Source organism: Bacillus rossius, unplaced genomic scaffold (genome assembly GCF_032445375.1).
Source record: "Bacillus rossius redtenbacheri isolate Brsri unplaced genomic scaffold, Brsri_v3 Brsri_v3_scf22, whole genome shotgun sequence".
Classification (NCBI taxonomy): Eukaryota; Metazoa; Arthropoda; class Insecta; order Phasmatodea; family Bacillidae; genus Bacillus; species Bacillus rossius.
Window position 1 is genome coordinate 161876 of NW_026962393.1, and position 21812 is coordinate 183687.

The window sequence follows — 21812 nt, forward strand, 5'->3', positions numbered from 1 at the left end:
ATACTAATACCTGCTGGTAAAGTTAAAGGTTTCACCTTTCTTTCTTTAAACATATCACAATACCTTTCTTGAGTTAAATATTATCTAATGGCTTTAAGAAGTTATGGTAATGTTCATCAGTTATAGAGTGTGGGTTTGTGTGTGTGTGTGAGAGTGTATTTTGAAGAGGGCTTTGGTGGTTGGGATGGTGAGGGTGGTGGGTGTTGTGTGTGGGGAGGGGGGGGGGGGGGGAAGTAAAAGAGTGTTCATTACACGATTTCTCCTGTTGTTTGTAACAATCACACCTGGTATAGCTATTTCGAGTGGCAAATACAAACTGCAAAAAAAAAACATCTATATCATTGCCAACGGCCATATCACGATGAACACACCGGTTCTCGTCCGATCACCGAAGTTAAGCATCGTCGAGCGTGGTTAGTACTTAGATGGGTGACCGCTTGGGAACACCACGTGCCGTTGGCACTACTATTTTGCACCCTACAGAAAAAAATTTTTTTTTAAAAATTTCAATTTTAAATTTTTTTTTCCCCCACAATCACCACATTTCCCCCCCCCCCCCCCTAACACACACACACACACACACTCACTCTCTATCAATCAATCAATCAATCAATCAATCAATCAATCAATCAATCAATCAATCAATCACTCACTCACTCACCCACCCAGCAGCAGCTGTGAATCTTTGCATGTGTATACCTCATACAAAATTCAAAGTGAAAAAATAAATAGATAAGTGTATATGTATGTATGTATGTATGTATGTATGTATGTATGTATGTATGTATATATGTATATATATATATATATATATATATATATATATATATAAACACACACACACACACCTATTTTGAAGTTTCTCTGTTTCAGTGGGCAGTTATGTATAATAATGAGAGATTCAAAAAGACGTTGATAACAATGTCATCAATGCCTGTTTAGTGTGCTCATTTGTTGGATGGTCGGCAGCAATACTAGAGGTGGTACAGCTGTAACCTGTAAAATTGTACCTGCAATGTGTTGTGTATGGAAAAAAATAAAAATTATATCATCTAAATTTTTGTTATCCAACAATAACCTTCCCATCAATGCATGATGTCACAGTAGCCATAGCTCTACTCTTTCTGCCATATAACATTGGGGGAAAAAAAAAAAAAAGGAGCTATTAGAATAATAACAAAAGATAAAAAATCATCTAACTGCAGACCAAAATTCAAAAAACTTAAAGTCCTGACTGCCATAAATGAATACGTTCTAGAAACTTTTTATTCATTCTTAAGAAAAAGAAGAAAAAAAAAATTATTATTTTTTTTTTTTTTTTTTTTTTTTAGATATTCGCACATAGGTATAACACCAGAAATGCTAGTAAATTGAGGATAGTTGAACATAACACTAGGCGATTTGAAAATGGACTAAATTACTTGGGAGTAAAACTTTACAACTTAATATCACAGAAAATAACTAAAACAATTTACCAGTATTAAAAAAAAAAACAGTAAAAAAAATTCTTCTAGAATATCCTACCTACCCTCTGAAGCTATTCTTTAATTTGATTGATAATAGAGAAATTGAACTGTTAATTTGTTGAATGGACTTGTGATAACAGCTGCTTCATGTTTTGCATAAAGTTAAATTGTGTAACATGTTATGTATTTTTTTTTTTTGAAATTTTTTTTCTTGGTAACTTGCATCATGTAAATATTAATTGTCTGCACATACATGTTCTATATCCCGGAGCCTTGACTCCACGTGGGATCAACAGAACAAAAATACAAAAAAAAAAAAAAAATCCAGCTCACTAATCTAGGTGCATTTTGCTAACAATATTTGGAATATATATATATATTTTTTTTTGTGTAACATGCAAATTCTGTATTATTCTGCACACATTATTTATAATCTTCTATCATTTTCTTAGATAATAACTATTAATTCATAAAATAGATTGTGTGTGCATAACCTCCTGGAAACATTTGCACTTACCTCCTACTTTACTTTTTCATTTAAGCAATCCTATTCGCATGTATACACTTAGGTTGCAGCATCGAAATTGTGTAAAATTCAAAGTGTGTATTGCCTGAAAAAAAAAAAAAAAAAAAAAAGACATACCAAATATTTGCATACAGCGACACACTACATATTTGCACACAGTGGAGTTTTGCGGTAATTAACCTAGCACAATTTACCACACGCAATCACACGCCCGCGATGAGATAACACACTCGCTGTTTTCCTGTTGACCGGCACGAGGAGTAAGAAAAATTGATATTTACACGAGCACACACTCCCACACTAGTCACAACGTCGGTCATCAAGTTGTGTTGAAAATTCCTGTAGCCTCTGTTTTCCCAAATGATTTCACTTAAAATTTCATTTAACAAGACCATAAACAAATTTACAATACTAATTTCTTAAACAAACACTTCAGCGAACAAGTGACTGTCGCATTCATTACAAAGCTTACAACTTAACAGATGTTTCCGATGTGAAATAAAATAAGAAAATGTTTTACAACCAACCTAGAACATTTAGTCAAAACGTTTTTGTCCTGGTTTATGATTATTTTCCGTGACATGAATGTTTCAAAACTAATAAAAATACGAATGCAGCCAAATATAATGAAGTTAGCACATAAAAGACGACTTAAAATATTTCATTTTTCGAGAATTGGCAGAGCAAGAACGCACAGGTCCAACGGAAATTTCTTTAAAGATAAACGACCATCGGACAAAAACACCCCCTCCCCTCATCCTCAAAAATACGTGAATAATATACTTTTTCAATTATATTTTTATCGTTTTTTTTTTTTTTTTTTTTTTTTTTTTTTTTTTTTTTTTTAATATACTCATTAAAACTTCAAAATAAGCAGGTACTCGTGTGTTTTTCTCTCTACAATGTACCTGATCTCGGTGCGTAAACCTACATCATTTAGAGATGGAATTAATGTACACATACAAGTAAAATTTTGTTCCATTGTAAAATTGAGAGAAAGAAGGTTTTCCAAACGCATTAAGTATGGAGACTTTAAATAAGATTACGAGCTTATAAATGTTTGCAACGAAATAAAGTGACCATGTATCTGCAATTTCAAAAATATTTTTGCTCTGCTAACCTCACATGCAAGCAAGTAAAAATAACCTCACAACTTACTTACCTCTCTCAATTTCGCAGTACCAAAACATAGAAGGGATAAATAGGATAGTTTTTATTCGAAATCCTGCAAGAGTTTTAATTTTTATTAAAATATTTCTCCAATGTAGCATGTGTGTGGAATACTTCATCAGCAACTTGCATCTGCACCTTGAGTGAATTGAAGGGCAGCCAGTTTTAAAAGCTAAACAGAAACTGCACTCTTGAGAATGCATCAGATCCAAGTGAAATGCTTGTTGTGTGTACAGTTAAAAGTTTTATTATTCACACAATGAAAATGTAAACAAAATTTACTCACAATAATAATCACATCATCCTTGGAGGTGCACGAAGAAAGCCATTCCAGGTGGCACTGAACAAGGTGATTTGCTAGTGCTTCCACAGCAAACAGCCTTCATGAAATTATCTCCACATTTTCAGCATACTATACACTAAAGTATACCTAAGTTAATTTAACCATTTTCAAGTGATTCCAGCACAAATTACGTATTTGATTCCTTGAATAACATCTGCAAATGAAAAGTTCCCTGTTTGGTGTAGCAGTAAATTTAAACAGCTCGCAGTGCAAATTAAACAGTGCAGCTGCCATAAAAAAATTACACTATTAGTGGAACTGCCCATTATGTCATCGTAGACTGCTGACATTTAGAAAACATTGAAAAATCAGTGCTAAAGAAGCCCTACATTACTTTCGCTGTCCAAAGTGCGCTGCTCCCTACGTGAGCAAGGCATCGAGAATTTTCTGAACCGTCCGCAACCAGAAAATTGGGTAACCAGATATTTGCAGAGAGAAAGAAAGAAGGAGAGGAGTTCCAGCTGCGCTTCGGTAGAGGACGGACGTGTCCCGGAGCTGCTCGCCGTGAATTTATAGATCGTCGACGCCCAAGCTGTGGTTAGCACTTCTTAGTGCTACCCAGCGGTGTACTGAAAGGTGCCTGTGTGCTACATGCGCACAGGCGGTAAGAGAGAGCTGCGGTAAAGAGTAAGTTATTGGCAACCAACAACTCGGCAACACCCGGGGAGCTAGCTCCCCTGTAGCCTAGCCTGAACCCGGCTAACTTAGCCCCGGGGGACGGTCAGTGGGTGGACCCGAGCGTAGGCTACCACGACGACATGAGCGACGCTGTCGAGATGACAGAAAGCGAGGCCCCCTCAGGGCCTAGCTCCGATCAATCCAGTGGCTGGAGTGTTGCCACTGGTAAGCGCAACAAGCGCCTGCACACGGAGGTGTCCGGTGCAGGCAGCAGCGACGACGAGGCGGGCCCCTCCCCCCCTCGCCCACAACCAACTGCAGGCCATGCCGCCGGAGCTGCGGCACCGCCCAAAAAGCTCCGAGTGAAGCCCCTGTTCGTGTTTTTAGACCAGGGGCACACGTACCCAAGGGTATACACCGCCCTCAAGCAGGCCCTGGCGGAAAAGTTCACCTGCCAAAACCGCGGCAAGGACGAGATCCAGGTCAATCCTGCGTCCGTCCCGGACTACCAAAGGGCAGTCCAGGCCCTTAAGGCGATAGGCGCCCAGCACTCCGTCCTCCTTCAGAGAGACGAAGTGCCCAAGAAATTCGTCTTGCGCGGAGTACACCGCCACACCCCGACCGATTTCCTCCAGGAGGAATTTGCAGCCCTGAACCTGCCTGTCCAGAACCACTGGTTCTTGGAGAACAGGCTGCGCAGGGAAAAATGCGACGCCCTGGTCATTGAGGTGCCTCAGACGTGCGATTCTGAGCGCATCTACTCCCTGACAGAGTTCGGCGGCATGCTGGTGCGTGTCGTCGACTACAGGCGCCCCTCAGGCCCCGCCCAATGCAGCGTTTGCCAACGCTATAACCATGTTGGCAAGGCCTGCCACGCGGCCCCTGTGTGCCGGTGGTGCAGCGGGCCACACCGCGCTCCCGACTGCCCCAATGGGGGCAACCAGGAGCACAAAAAGTGCGCGCATTGTAAGGAGGCACACTGCGCAAACTACAAGGGCTGCCAGGTCTATAAAAAAGAGACCCGCAGGCACCTTCCGCCCCAGGTACGCAAGCAGCGCGAGCAACAGTCTCGCCGCGACCTGCGCGAAAACAGGCGCGCTGCAATGCAGCCCCAGCCGCAACCGATGCCACGGCCCCCTCCGGGCTTCTCTGGCCCCCCGAGGCAAAACCCCTGGGGTCCACCGAGGTACCCTCCTCCCCGGAGCTTCGGCGACTACCTGCAGCAGGCAGGTGGCAACCGATTCGCGCCCCTGGAGCAGCACTGCGAGCCCAGCTACAACGAGCTGGACTACCCAGTGCTGGCGAACAACCCCTGGCAGCGGAAGGGGGTCAAAAAACACCCGACGGGCCACAAAAATGGCCAAGGCAAACCCCCGCGACCCACTCAGGAAAGGCCCCCGCAGCCTGGGCAGGACAGGCCGCGACAGCCTGCCCAGGATAAGCTCGTAGCAGCTAAGGCTGCGCCAGCCCCGGCGAAGCGCACGACCGCGCTCTCCCGGCCGCAGGTAGCCCCGGCACCTGAGACGAGCATGGCGGTAGACGCAGCTCCAATGCTGCCAACTGCACCGCCCGCGCCCCAACAGCAGCCAGCCTCGAAACCGGGCCTGGCTGACTTCCAGAAAGTGCTCGAACAGTCGCGCACTTTCAACACGGATGAAAATCTGGCGGCCACAATCGTCCCCATGTGCCAGCTTATGGTTATATGGTGCGACCCATCTGTTTCCCTAACAGAAAAAGTCCATGCGATGATGGGCTTCGTCCAGACACTGGCTGCCAAGCTCAATGGCAGCTCGTAATCCGGCCCAGTGTTGCATACCAACCGCGGCCCATAGTCTTAAGTCCCTCCTATTCTGGAATGCACGCGGCATTAAAAATAAAATACCGGAATTAATTCACCACTTAGAAAAATACAAAATAAAAATAGCTGCGATTAATGAAACCCACTTAATTCCGACTGATAGAATTACTATACTAAATTATGCAATCTATAGGCGCGACAGAGTTAATCAAAGAGGAGGGGGAGTAGCCCTTATTGTCCATAAAAGCATAAAAAACACTGAATGGCAGCTCCCCGATTTTCAGAATCTCGAAGCAGTAGCAATTAACTTAACTATTAACAGGCAAAACATAAAAATTATTTCTATGTATGCGCGACCAGGTAGGTCCCTGAGCGTGGCTGATCTGGACGCCCTGTATGGGGCGGCCCCGACCTTCCTCGCTCTAGGAGACATAAATGCTAAACATAGAGAGTGGAACAGCAGGCGAGCCACACAGAATGGTACAATTCTTTATAACCACCAATTAAATCACAACTACCAAATTCATGCTCCCATGGAGCCCACACACGACACTGGGCGTGTGGGGGTTCTCCCAGATGTTCTAGACATCGTTATTAATAAACGTGTGCACTCGGGATTCGAACTCGAAGTTGTACACGACTTAACGTCTGACCACTTCCCTGTTCATTTAATTTTTGACGACGCAAATGTCGACTCGAACCCACCTCGTAAAGTCAGGGACTACAAAAATGCAGATTGGGTTAGCTTTAAAAATTTTTTGTCATTACATCTTTCAGAACTCGACGAAATAAATAATAGTGATAATCTAGAAAACGCTATAACCACTTTTACCGCGAAAATTCAAGACGGAATTAGCCAGTGCATCCCAGAAAAGGAGGTTAAGTTAATGCATGACGAGCTGCCAGCATACATCTGCGATATGATATCGCAAAAGAACAGACTGCGCCGCGAATACACACGGCGACGCACGCACATTATTAAACGCAGAATCAACGAGCTTCAAACTGCTATATCAGATGAACTCTCGTTGTGGCGTAGCAGCCAGTGGGAAGCCAAAATCGCGAAGCTCAATGTACAGGACGGGAGTACCTGGGCAATGACTAAGCGAATTTTGAATAAATTTGATAAAATTCCACCCCTCCAAACAAATAATGGACTCGCATTTCTTCCCCAGGACAAGGCGCAAGCTTTCGCAAGCACCTTAGAAACAGCATTCCAGCCCAATTTGCAGCCTTGTGACAGGCCATTCACTGCACAAATTTACCGCGAACTCCGCGCTAAACTGCACCAGCCCACTATCTCTGAGCCTCTCCCCACCCAGGCCCAAGAAATTAAGCGTGCTATCAAGAATATGAAGCCGCGAAAAGCCCCTGGGAACGACGGCATACAAGCAGTTGTTCTCAAACAGCTTCCAGACGAAGCCTTTGAATATCTGGCTGAATGCATTAATGCAATGCTCAGACTGAATATTTTTCCCTCCCAGTGGAAGGAAGCAAAAGTAATAGTCTTCCACAAGCCGGGCAAGGACAAAACACTGCCCCAAAATTACAGGCCAATAAGCCTATTGAGTACTGTGTCTAAAGTTGCGGAGCGCATAATTTTACACAGACTTAAAGTACACATACACGAACATAACTTGCTGCCAAATGAGCAATTTGGCTTTCGCAGTGCTCATTCGACTACCCATCAACTGGTCCGTCTTACCGAAGAGATAACCAGCGCATTCAACGTCCAAGACTACGTAGTTGCTACGTTTCTCGATGTAGAAAAGGCCTTTGATAGAGTTTTTCATGCAGGGCTAATATATAAAATGTATGAAGCAAACTTCCCGGATTGCTACACTAAACTCATTGCATCCTACCTAGCAGGCAGAACCTTTAGAGTGTCATCTGAAGGGGCAACGTCTGACCTAAAATTAATTAAAGCCGGAGTGCCGCAGGGCAGCATCCTAGGCCCAGTACTATTTAATATATATGTACGCGACATGCCTCGCCCCGCACATAGACTAGTCAAGCTAGGCTGCTATGCAGACGACACTGTACTGTATAGCAGATCTCATAACCTACAGCTGGCCACTACCAGGCTCCAGACTGCGCTCACTGAAGTTGAACAGTGGTGTACAGCCTGGCGCATAAAAGTAAACACGACCAAGTCTGAGGCGATTGTGTTTACACGCAAAAACCTCCCGCCAGCCGACAACAGGCCGCAACTACGCCTATTTGATGAGCCAATCCCTCACAAGGACGTAGTTAAATACCTAGGTGTCCACATGGATAGGAAACTCCTGTGGAGACAGCACATTGACATTAAACAAACCCAAGCTCAGGTTAGAATGCGCGCATTATATCCTGTAATGAGCAGGCGATGTGGCAGCACAGTCAAAAATGGATTACTGCTCTACAAAGCTCTCATACGCCCGATAATCACGTATGCAGCCCCAGTCTGGGCTACTGCAGCATACTGCCATCTAATAAAACTGCAGCGAGTTCAGAATAGATGCATTCGAATCGCTGCAGACGCCCCGATATACTGTCCAGTAGAGAACTTGCACAGTGAAACTAACACTGAAACTTTGCAAGATTTTTATATCCGCACAACCCAAAATTTTTACGATAAATGCGTAAATAATTTAAATCCACATATTTCCTCCCTTGGAAACTATGATCCAAATAATACACAGAAGTATAAGCTTCCGAAATCAATCCTGGCGCACCGCCCGCCGTAGCTGCGGGCGAGGCGCCCCCTGATTGGCCGAGCCTGACAGCCAACCAGCGCACGACCCCCTCCAAACAAAACTAGTAGCCGGCGCTCGGAGCAGCGCAGTACCTCCCCGGCTCCGTGCGCGCACACTCGCGCGCGGAGCTCGCGTCACCCAAACAGCTCATAGAACATGTTATGAGTAGAGCCTTCCCACTAGGCTTACACGGCGCCCTCCAGCCAACACACAATTACATGCACGACCAACCTGTTTGAATGCTAATTCAAAATGGTCCGAAGCATGCGGGTGGTGGTTCGACTCCCAGGAGTTCACTGCCTGACATGTTAGGGCTGACTCTCTATGACTGATGGTCATGGCCGGCCTGGTTGGTTTCACCCCCAGTGCTGGTTGTGTTTCTGAAAGACATGAGATTTTGAATTACTGACTACTGCTTTCGCATAGGCATTTAACCTGCAAGGTTTCACTTCAACTCATAGCTTATTTAAATAATTTAATTATTTAAACCCACACAAGGCAGCTCGAAACTTAGATTAAATTTATTTAAATACTCGGAGGGCTGAGTAATTTAAATAATAGTAAATTAGATGCTACTCTGCTGTGCCGCCAGCTGTCAGTGCAAATAAACACCGTTGAAGCTGACCTTGCCAACGAGTGGAATGCTGCAGCAATGGTGGGTGCAGTAGGGTGGTATATTATATTATATTGCATTCTAATTTAAGTATAATATTAAGTATTAATTAATAGGATTCCGACCGTGTGCCTGACCACGTCCTGCGGTGCAAATATGCAACATTGGACTAGCCAATAATTGACATGCCCAGGCTGGCAGCAACATGTGTCGGAATTAAGGCCCCCACACCCCCACTACACTCGTTGCGCCGATCGCTGAACCAGTCGCGTTTTTGACCCAGCGGGGTTCTAATGAAACCAGTCGCGTTTTTGGCCCATCGGGGCCCTAATGAACTACACACATATGTCCTGACTGTCCCTTAGATTAAAATATATTAAGTGAACATAATAGGTGTCTGACCATGTGCCTGACCACGTCCTGCGGTGCAAATATGCAACATTGGCCTAGCCGATGATTGACATGCCCAGGCTGGCAGCACAATGTGTCGGGCATGCATGACCGTGGCAGCTGGGGCAACCTGGGAGCTGCGGTCATATATATACAGCTGCAATATGTACTTCTTTTTCAGCTAACCTGGCTGGCTGGCAGCCTGGCGGGAAACGACTAAAGTCGCCCCCTAAAAACCAGTCCTACCAAACTAAAATGCGGACAGAAATGCCCAAGTGCCCGCCCTTGCTTAGTAGACATTTTCTACTCTTCCAACTCTTCTTCCTGAGCCATCCTTCTACTCCCGTAACCAACCAGCATGAAATTAATGCATGAATTTTTGCATCCCGCATGTAAGTGCCCAGGGTTTTCCCTGTGTCTATGCAGGTTTTACCTGGGCCCAACTTATCTAGTATAGTCTAGAATAGTCAAGTGAGGGGAGTTAGTCATGGCGCCAATTGCTGCCATGGCTGGCCAATCCCCCTCCTTAGCACATATGCATGTTCCCTTCTCTGCATGGTACCCCCTGCATGATTAGAGCGTATAGGCTTCGGCCTGAGACGCACTTAGAGTCTCTCCCTAACCCGGACCCCTCCCAATACACTTAGTTTTAAACTTAGGTTAGGAAAAAAAAAAAAAAAAAAAAATTGAGAGAAAGAAAGGTTTGCCTTGAGCCTTGGCCGAGGACGGACGTACGGAGAGGAGCTCCGCGCCTAAAGCTGTGTGTAGCACTTCACAGTGCTACCCAGTGTTTTCCTGAAAGGTAGCCTGTGCACCCAGAGTGCGCAGGCAGGTAGAGTGTAACGGTACCAGGTAAAGGTAGTATTAACGACCAACGAGCTCTGAGACACCCGGGGAGTTAGATCCCCTTCAGCCTAGCCTGAACCCGGCTAACTTAGCCCCGGGGGACGGTCAGTGGGTGCTCACGAGTGTGAGGCTGACGCGACTTAAAGACATAATGACAGAGATGGACGACTCAATGCCCTCCCCTCAGGAGGACGCAACCGATGGCGACTGGCAGACAGTCGCCACGAAAAAGGCGAAGAGGTCGCACCACGAGATGGCGGCCTCTTCCTCAACCGAGCAGGCGGGCCCCGCCCCCCCCAACCAACAGCCACCTGCGGCAGCGCCCAAGGCCCATCGCGTCAAGCCACTCTTCGTGTTCCTTGACCAGGGGCACCAGTACCCGCGAGTGTACCATACACTCAAGAATGCCCTCACCGAGCGCTTCACATGCACAAACCGCGGGAAGGACGAAATAATGGTCCACACCGCCACCATCGCGGACTACACGCGCGCAGTTAAGGCCCTTCAGGCCATTGGTGCGCAGCACTCGGTACTTCTGCAACAGCACGAAGTACCGAAAAAATTCGTACTGCGCGGCGTACACCGTCACACACCAACGGACTTCCTACAAGAGGAGTTCGCCGCACTGAACCTGCCCGTCCAGAACCACTGGTTCCTGGAGAACAGGCGGAGACGGGAGAAGTGCGACGCCCTCGTCATTGAGGTGCCGCAGTCGTGCGACTCAGCGACCATTCAGGCTCTGCGCGAATTCGCTGGAATGCGGATTCGCGTGGACGACTACAGGCGACCGAAGGGCCCTGCGCAGTGCAGCAACTGCCAACGTTTCAACCACGTGGGCAAAGGCTGCAGTGCAGCACCAGTCTGCAGGTGGTGCAGTGGCTCGCACTGCGCCACCGAATGCCCGCACGGGGGCCAGCAGGAGCACAAAAAGTGTGCTCACTGCGAGGAACCGCACTGCGCCAATTTCAAGGGGTGCAGTGCGTACAAGAAGGAGACACGGAGGCACCTTCCCCCCCAAGAACGAAAGAAGCGGGAGCTACAATCCCGCCGCGACATGCGCGACAACACGCGCGCCACCAACCAGCCCCAGCCTCAACAGCAGACACCACAGGGACATCACGCCCCCCCAAGACACAACCCCTGGGGCCCACCGCCGCCGTGCTTCGGCGACTACCTGGCGCAGGCCAGCGGGAGCCGGTATGCGCCCCTGCAGCAGCACTGGGAGCCCAGCCACAATGAGCTGGACTACCCAGTCCTTGCAAACAACCCGTGGCAGAAGAAGAAGGGGTTCAAGAAGAACCCCACCGGCCACAAAAATGGCCAAGGAAAGCCCCCGCGCCCCGCCCAGGACAGGCCCCGACAGCCCGCCCAGGACAAGCTGACAGCCACCAAGCCAGCTCCCACACCGGCGAAGAGAACGCCAGCCCCCGCCCAGCCGCAGGCCGCACCCGTGGCAGCAATGGCAGTCGATGCAGCACCAGAGCTGCCAACTGCCCAGCAGACTCCGTCCACCAGCGCCCAGGCACCGCAGCTTGCGGACATCCAGGCGGTCATCCGCTCCCACGAGGCCATCATAGGCAACGCCCAACTGCAGAGTGCCATCGGCCCTCTGTGCCAGCTTCTAGTCATCTGGCTAGACACGTCCAAATCCATGGCAGACAAAATACGTGCCACCATGGATTGCGTGTGTGCGCTTGCTGGGGTCGTTGTCGATGACCTACAATAATTCGGCACCGAATTGCAGCACACACGCAGCCACTAGTCTTAAGTTACATTCCCTCCTCTTCTGGAATGCACGCGGCATTAAAAATAAACTACCGGAATTTATCAACCACCTGGATAAACATAAAATAAAAATAGCTGCGATAAACGAAACGCATCTGACTCCGACAGACAGGCTGACAATATTAAATTATGTCATTTATAGGCGCGATCGAGACGCACGAGGCGGTGGAGTAGCCCTTGCTGTACACACTAGTGTACAACACACTGCCTGCCAGCTCCCTGATTTCCAACAACTGGAGGCTATAGGAATTAATTTAAATATAAATCGGCAACAAATTAAATTAATTGCAATGTACGCCCCACCAGGCAGGTCCCTCAGCGAGGCAGACCTGGATACTTTATATGGAGCGGCCCCGAGCTTCCTTGCTGTAGGCGATATCAATGCCAAACACATAGAGTGGAACTGCAGGCGCGCTACAGCGAACGGCAGACTACTCTACACTCACCAACTCAACAAAAACTATACAGTACATGCTCCCTCAGAGCCCACACATGACTCTGGTCGACTGAACGACATGCCTGATATTTTAGATATCGCCCTGAACAAACGTGTCAACACGGGATTCGAACTCGAGGTTGTACACGACATGTCATCGGATCATTTCCCTGTTCATTTAAAATTTGATGACGCAAATATAGACTCCAACCAGCCACGAAAAATCAGGGACTATAAAAACGCGGACTGGCAACAATTTAAAAACTATTTAACAGTAAATCTCCCCGACGCGGCCGAAATAACTATTGAAAACAGCGACAATTTAAATTCCGCGATATTAGACCTAACAGAAAAAATCCAGGATGGTATTAGCCAGTGCATCCCAGAAAAGGAGGTTAGGTTAGCACACGACGAGCTGCCAGAATACATCCGCAGCTTGATTTCACAAAAAAATCGACTGCGGCGTGAATACACACGGCGTCGTACACAAGAGACGAAACGCCGAATAAATGAACTACAAACAATCATTTCAGACGAAATCTCACTCTGGCGAGGCAGCCAGTGGGAAACTAAAATCGCGCGACTCGACACCCAGGACGGAAGTGCCTGGACAATGACGAAGCGGATTTTAAATAAATCGGAAAAAATCCCGCCCCTTGAAACAAACAATGGTGTAGTTTTTCAGCCCTGTGATAAGGCACAAGCTTTCGCTGACACACTGGAAGCAGCTTTCCAGCCCAACATGCAGCCCTGCGATAGGATATTCACGGCGCAAATTTACCGCGAACTACGTGTTAAATTGCGACTGCCCACAACCTCTGAGCCTTTACTTACACAGGCGCAAGAAATAAAGCGTGCTATCAAGAAAATGAAGCCGCGAAAAGCTCCCGGGAATGACGGCATACAGGCTGTTGTCCTCAAACAACTCCCGAACGAAACACTCGAATATCTAGCTGAGTGCATAAATGCAATGTTTCGGTTAAATATTTTCCCCTCACAGTGGAAAGAGGCTAGAGTTATAGTCTTTCACAAGCCAGGTAAAAATAAAACACTGCCACAGAATTACAGACCTATCAGTCTGCTAAGTACTGTGTCTAAAGTCGTGGAGAGTATTATACTACACAGACTTAATGTACACATACACGAGAATAACATACTGCCGGATGAACAGTTCGGCTTTCGCAGTACACACTCGACAGTACATCAGCTCGTGCGCCTGACAGAAGAAATCACAAGCGCATTTAATGTACAGGATTATGTAGTCGCTACGTTTATAGATGTAGAGAAAGCCTTCGACAGAGTATTTCATGCGGGGCTAATCTACAAACTATACCAAACAGGATTTCCAGACTGTTATATTAAACTAGTCGCGTCCTATTTAGCAGACAGAACCTTTAGAGTATCTACTGAAGGAGCTCTGTCAGACATAAAACAAATAAGAGCAGGTGTACCACAGGGAAGCATCTTAGGCCCTGTACTCTTTAATATATATGTCAGTGACATGCCACGCCCCGCACACCGACTAGTAAAGCTGGGCTGCTATGCAGATGACACAGTGCTGTATAGCAGGTCCCACAACCTCCAGCTAGCTACCAACAGACTGCAAGTCGCGCTCACTGAGTTCGAACAATGGTGCACGACTTGGCGTATAAAAGTAAATACAACGAAATCAGAGGCCATTGTATTTACTCGTAAAAATCTCCCGCCTGTAGAACGCAGGCCGCAAATACGTTTGTTTGACGAACAAATACCGCATAAGGAGGTAGTGAAATATCTAGGTGTTCACATGGATAGAAAACTACTCTGGCGCAATCACATTGACACTAGGCGAGCGCAAGCGCAGGCTAGGATCAGTGCACTATACCCAGTAATGAGTAGACGATGCGGCAGCAAGGTTAAAACCGGCCTACTGCTGTACAATGCTCTAATACGGCCAATAATTACATATGCAGCCCCAGTCTGGGCAACAGCTGCCCCCTCACACCTAATAAAACTGCAGAGGATTCAGAATAGGTGCATTCGAATCGCCACAGACGCCCCACGATACTGCCCTGTAGAAGCATTGCATCGTGAAACCGAGTCAGAGACTTTGCAAGACTTTTATACTCGTACAACACAAACTTTTTACGATAAATGCGTAAATAGTTTAAATCCGCATATTTCCTCACTCGGAAATTATGATCCCGACGAAACACAAAAATACAAACGCCCGAAATCCATCCTGGCGCATCGACCACCGTAGTGGCCCGTGATTGGCTGGAGGCTCCGGCCAATCACAGCGCACCTGCGCTCAGCCGAGGCCCGACCCCAACTCTGTGGTTGCGGACTGGCGAGAAAATTCTGCTTAAGAATCGCGCAGTTTTACACTCGTATTTCTGGCAGCTCCAGACTTAGTATTAAGTATTTTAATTTCTTAAGACATAACTTTAAGTCCTAATATTAGCATTAAGTAATAAATTCTAAACATGTGCCTGACCACGTCCTGGAGTGCAAATATGCAACATTGGACTAGCCAATGATTGACATGCTCAGGCTGGCAGCACATTGTGACTGAATTAAATCCCCCCCCCCCCTGCCCATGCGAATCCGGCGACACACATGCTTTTGGCCCAGCGGGGCCCTAATGAATGAATTTTTGGCCCATCGGGGCCCTAATTATTTTTTGGCCCAGCGGGGCCCTAATGAATACACCAACACACAAATTCCCCACTCTCATAGGAATGTTTATTTTTAATTAATAAGTGAGTAGACTCACTATCGAAGAATAGGTGTCCGACCATGTGTCTGACCACGTCCTGCGGTGCAAATAATCAACATTGGACTAGCCAATGATTGACATGCCCAGGCTGGCAGCGCAATGTGTCGGGCATACATGGCCGTGGTAACTGGGGCAACCTGGGTGCCGCGGCCATATAACTCATAGTTGTAAGATGTACCTTTCTTTCTTTCAGCTCACCTGGCTGGCTGGCAGCCTGGGGGAAACGACGAAGTCGCCCCCTAAAAACCAGTCATGACCAAACACCCAAATGCGGACAAAAATGTCCAAGTGCCCGCCCTTGCTTAGTAGATTTTTTCTACTCTTCCAACTCTTCTTCCTGAGCCATCCTTCTATTCCCGTAGCCAACCCGCATGTAATTAATGCATGAAATTTTGCATCCCGCATGTAAGTGCCCAGGGTTTTCCCTGTGTCTATGCAGGTTTTACCTGGGCCCAACTTATCTAGTTTTAGTCTAGAATAGTCAGTGAGGGGAGTTAGTCATGGCGCCAATCGCTGCCATGGCTGGCCAATCCCCCTCCTAGCACACGATGCATGTTCCCTTTTCTGCATGGTACCCCCTGCATGATTAGAGCGTATAGGCTTCGGCCTGAGACGCACTTAGAGTCTCTCCCTAACCCGGACCCCTCCCAAACACACTTAGTTTTAACTTAGGTTAGGAAAAAAAAAAAAAAAAAAAAATAGAGAGAAAAGGGAAAGGTTTGCCTTGAGCCTTGGCCGAGGACGGACGTACGGAGAGGAGCTCCGCGCCTAAAGCTGTGTGTAGCACTTCACAGTGCTACCCAGTGTTTTCCTGAAAGGTAGCCTGTGCACCCAGAGTGCGCAGGCAGGTAGAGTGTAACGGTACCAGGTAAAGGTAGTATTAACGACCAACGAGCTCTGAGACACCCGGGGAGTTAGATCCCCTTCAGCCTAGCCTGAACCCGGCTAACTTAGCCCCGGGGGACGGTCAGTGGGTGCTCACGAGTGTGAGGCTGACGCGACTTAAAGACATAATGACAGAGATGGACGACTCAATGCCCTCCCCTCAGGAGGACGCAACCGATGGCGACTGGCAGACAGTCGCCACGAAAAAGGCGAAGAGGTCGCACCACGAGATGGCGGCCTCTTCCTCAACCGAGCAGGCGGGCCCCGCCCCCCCCAACCAACAGCCACCTGCGGCAGCGCCCAAGGCCCATCGCGTCAAGCCACTCTTCGTGTTCCTTGACCAGGGGCACCAGTACCCGCGAGTGTACCATACACTCAAGAATGCCCTCACCGAGCGCTTCACATGCACAAACCGCGGGAAGGACGAAATAATGGTCCACACCGCCACCATCGCGGACTACACGCGCGCAGTTAAGGCCCTTCAGGCCATTGGTGCGCAGCACTCGGTACTTCTGCAACAGCACGAAGTACCGAAAAAATTCGTACTGCGCGGCGTACACCGTCACACACCAACGGACTTCCTACAAGAGGAGTTCGCCGCACTGAACCTGCCCGTCCAGAACCACTGGTTCCTGGAGAACAGGCGGAGACGGGAGAAGTGCGACGCCCTCGTCATTGAGGTGCCGCAGTCGTGCGACTCAGCGACCATTCAGGCTCTGCGCGAATTCGCTGGAATGCGGATTCGCGTGGACGACTACAGGCGACCGAAGGGCCCTGCGCAGTGCAGCAACTGCCAACGTTTCAACCACGTGGGCAAAGGCTGCAGTGCAGCACCAGTCTGCAGGTGGTGCAGTGGCTCGCACTGCGCCACCGAATGCCCGCACGGGGGCCAGCAGGAGCACAAAAAGTGTGCTCACTGCGAGGAACCGCACTGCGCCAATTTCAAGGGGTGCAGTGCGTACAAGAAGGAGACACGGAGGCACCTTCCCCCCCAAGAACGAAAGAAGCGGGAGCTACAATCCCGCCGCGACATGCGCGACAACACGCGCGCCACCAACCAGCCCCAGCCTCAACAGCAGACACCACAGGGACATCACGCCCCCCCAAGACACAACCCCTGGGGCCCACCGCCGCCGTGCTTCGGCGACTACCTGGCGCAGGCCAGCGGGAGCCGGTATGCGCCCCTGCAGCAGCACTGGGAGCCCAGCCACAATGAGCTGGACTACCCAGTCCTTGCAAACAACCCGTGGCAGAAGAAGAAGGGGTTCAAGAAGAACCCCACCGGCCACAAAAATGGCCAAGGAAAGCCCCCGCGCCCCGCCCAGGACAGGCCCCGACAGCCCGCCCAGGACAAGCTGACAGCCACCAAGCCAGCTCCCACACCGGCGAAGAGAACGCCAGCCCCCGCCCAGCCGCAGGCCGCACCCGTGGCAGCAATGGCAGTCGATGCAGCACCAGAGCTGCCAACTGCCCAGCAGACTCCGTCCACCAGCGCCCAGGCACCGCAGCTTGCGGACATCCAGGCGGTCATCCGCTCCCACGAGGCCATCATAGGCAACGCCCAACTGCAGAGTGCCATCGGCCCTCTGTGCCAGCTTCTAGTCATCTGGCTAGACACGTCCAAATCCATGGCAGACAAAATACGTGCCACCATGGATTGCGTGTGTGCGCTTGCTGGGGTCGTTGTCGATGACCTACAATAATTCGGCACCGAATTGCAGCACACACGCAGCCACTAGTCTTAAGTTACATTCCCTCCTCTTCTGGAATGCACGCGGCATTAAAAATAAACTACCGGAATTTATCAACCACCTGGATAAACATAAAATAAAAATAGCTGCGATAAACGAAACGCATCTGACTCCGACAGACAGGCTGACAATATTAAATTATGTCATTTATAGGCGCGATCGAGACGCACGAGGCGGTGGAGTAGCCCTTGCTGTACACACTAGTGTACAACACACTGCCTGCCAGCTCCCTGATTTCCAACAACTGGAGGCTATAGGAATTAATTTAAATATAAATCGGCAACAAATTAAATTAATTGCAATGTACGCCCCACCAGGCAGGTCCCTCAGCGAGGCAGACCTGGATACTTTATATGGAGCGGCCCCGAGCTTCCTTGCTGTAGGCGATATCAATGCCAAACACATAGAGTGGAACTGCAGGCGCGCTACAGCGAACGGCAGACTACTCTACACTCACCAACTCAACAAAAACTATACAGTACATGCTCCCTCAGAGCCCACACATGACTCTGGTCGACTGAACGACATGCCTGATATTTTAGATATCGCCCTGAACAAACGTGTCAACACGGGATTCGAACTCGAGGTTGTACACGACATGTCATCGGATCATTTCCCTGTTCATTTAAAATTTGATGACGCAAATATAGACTCCAACCAGCCACGAAAAATTAGGGACTATAAAAACGCGGACTGGCAACAATTTAAAAACTATTTAACAGTAAATCTCCCCGACGCGGCCGAAATAACTATTGAAAACAGCGACAATTTAAATTCCGCGATATTAGACCTAACAGAAAAAATCCAGGATGGTATTAGCCAGTGCATCCCAGAAAAGGAGGTTAGGTTAGCACACGACGAGCTGCCAGAATACATCCGCAGCTTGATTTCACAAAAAAATCGACTGCGGCGTGAATACACACGGCGTCGTACACAAGAGACGAAACGCCGAATAAATGAACTACAAACAATCATTTCAGACGAAATCTCACTCTGGCGAGGCAGCCAGTGGGAAACTAAAATCGCGCGACTCGACACCCAGGACGGAAGTGCCTGGACAATGACGAAGCGGATTTTAAATAAATCGGAAAAAATCCCGCCCCTTGAAACAAACAATGGTGTAGTTTTTCAGCCCTGTGATAAGGCACAAGCTTTCGCTGACACACTGGAAGCAGCTTTCCAGCCCAACATGCAGCCCTGCGATAGGATATTCACGGCGCAAATTTACCGCGAACTACGTGTTAAATTGCGACTGCCCACAACCTCTGAGCCTTTACTTACACAGGCGCAAGAAATAAAGCGTGCTATCAAGAAAATGAAGCCGCGAAAAGCTCCCGGGAATGACGGCATACAGGCTGTTGTCCTCAAACAACTCCCGAACGAAACACTCGAATATCTAGCTGAGTGCATAAATGCAATGTTTCGGTTAAATATTTTCCCCTCACAGTGGAAAGAGGCTAGAGTTATAGTCTTTCACAAGCCAGGTAAAAATAAAACACTGCCACAGAATTACAGACCTATCAGTCTGCTAAGTACTGTGTCTAAAGTCGTGGAGAGTATTATACTACACAGACTTAATGTACACATACACGAGAATAACATACTGCCGGATGAACAGTTCGGCTTTCGCAGTACACACTCGACAGTACATCAGCTCGTGCGCCTGACAGAAGAAATCACAAGCGCATTTAATGTACAGGATTATGTAGTCGCTACGTTTATAGATGTAGAGAAAGCCTTCGACAGAGTATTTCATGCGGGGCTAATCTACAAACTATACCAAACAGGATTTCCAGACTGTTATATTAAACTAGTCGCGTCCTATTTAGCAGACAGAACCTTTAGAGTATCTACTGAAGGAGCTCTGTCAGACATAAAACAAATAAGAGCAGGTGTACCACAGGGAAGCATCTTAGGCCCTGTACTCTTTAATATATATGTCAGTGACATGCCACGCCCCGCACACCGACTAGTAAAGCTGGGCTGCTATGCAGATGACACAGTGCTGTATAGCAGGTCCCACAACCTCCAGCTAGCTACCAACAGACTGCAAGTCGCGCTCACTGAGTTCGAACAATGGTGCACGACTTGGCGTATAAAAGTAAATACAACGAAATCAGAGGCCATTGTATTTACTCGTAAAAATCTCCCGCCTGTAGAACGCAGGCCGCAAATACGTTTGTTTGACGAACAAATACCGCATAAGGAGGTAGTGAAATATCTAGGTGTTCACATGGATAGAAAACTACTCTGGCGCAATCACATTGACACTAGGCGAGCGCAAGCGCAGGCTCGGATCAGTGCACTATACCCAGTAATGAGTAGACGATGCGGCAGCAAGGTTAAAACCGGCCTACTGCTGTACAATGCTCTAATACGGCCAATAATTACATATGCAGCCCCAGTCTGGGCAACAGCTGCCCCCTCACACCTAATAAAACTGCAGAGGATTCAGAATAGGTGCATTCGAATCGCCACAGACGCCCCACGATACTGCCCTGTAGAAGCATTGCATCGTGAAACCGAGTCAGAGACTTTGCAAGACTTTTATACTCGTACAACACAAACTTTTTACGATAAATGCGTAAATAGTTTAAATCCGCATATTTCCTCACTCGGAAATTATGATCCCGACGAAACACAAAAATACAAACGCCCGAAATCCATCCTGGCGCATCGACCACCGTAGTGGCCCGTGATTGGCTGGAGGCTCCGGCCAATCACAGCGCACCTGCGCTCAGCCGAGGCCCGACCCCAACTCTGTGGTTGCGGACTGGCGAGAAAATTCTGCTTAAGAATCGCGCAGTTTTACACTCGTATTTCTGGCAGCTCCAGACTTAGTATTAAGTATTTTAATTTCTTAAGACATAACTTTAAGTCCTAATATTAGCATTAAGTAATAAATTCTAAACATGTGCCTGACCACGTCCTGGAGTGCAAATATGCAACATTGGACTAGCCAATGATTGACATGCTCAGGCTGGCAGCACAATGTGACTGAATTAAATCCCCCCCCCCCCCCTGCCCAAGCGAATCCGGCGACACACATGCTTTTGGCCCAGCGGGGCCCTAATGAATGAATTTTTGGCCCATCGGGGCCCTAATTATTTTTTGGCCCAGCGGGGCCCTAATGAATACACCAACACACAAATTCCCCACTCTCATAGGAATGTTTATTTTTAATTAATAAGTGAGTAGACTCACTATCGAAGAATAGGTGTCCGACCATGTGTCTGACCACGTCCTGCGGTGCAAATAATCAACATTGGACTAGCCAATGATTGACATGCCCAGGCTGGCAGCGCAATGTGTCGGGCATACATGGCCGTGGTAACTGGGGCAACCTGGGTGCCGCGGCCATATAACTCATAGTTGTAAGATGTACCTTTCTTTCTTTCAGCTCACCTGGCTGGCTGGCAGCCTGGGGGAAACGACGAAGTCGCCCCCTAAAAACCAGTCATGACCAAACACCCAAATGCGGACAAAAATGTCCAAGTGCCCGCCCTTGCTTAGTAGATTTTTTCTACTCTTCCAACTCTTCTTCCTGAGCCATCCTTCTATTCCCGTAGCCAACCCGCATGTAATTAATGCATGAAATTTTGCATCCCGCATGTAAGTGCCCAGGGTTTTCCCTGTGTCTATGCAGGTTTTACCTGGGCCCAACTTATCTAGTTTTAGTCTAGAATAGTCAG

At 48.0% G+C, this 21812-nt stretch overlaps 1 non-coding gene across 1 annotated transcript; it reads left to right on the forward strand.

Moving 5' to 3' along the window:
• The first annotated feature begins 343 nt into the window (after positions 1-343).
• LOC134543855 (5S ribosomal RNA) lies at positions 344-462 on the forward strand. Its single transcript, XR_010077304.1, has one exon. It is a non-coding gene; the product is annotated as a 5S ribosomal RNA (ribosomal RNA).
• Positions 463-21812: the final 21350 nt, after the last annotated feature.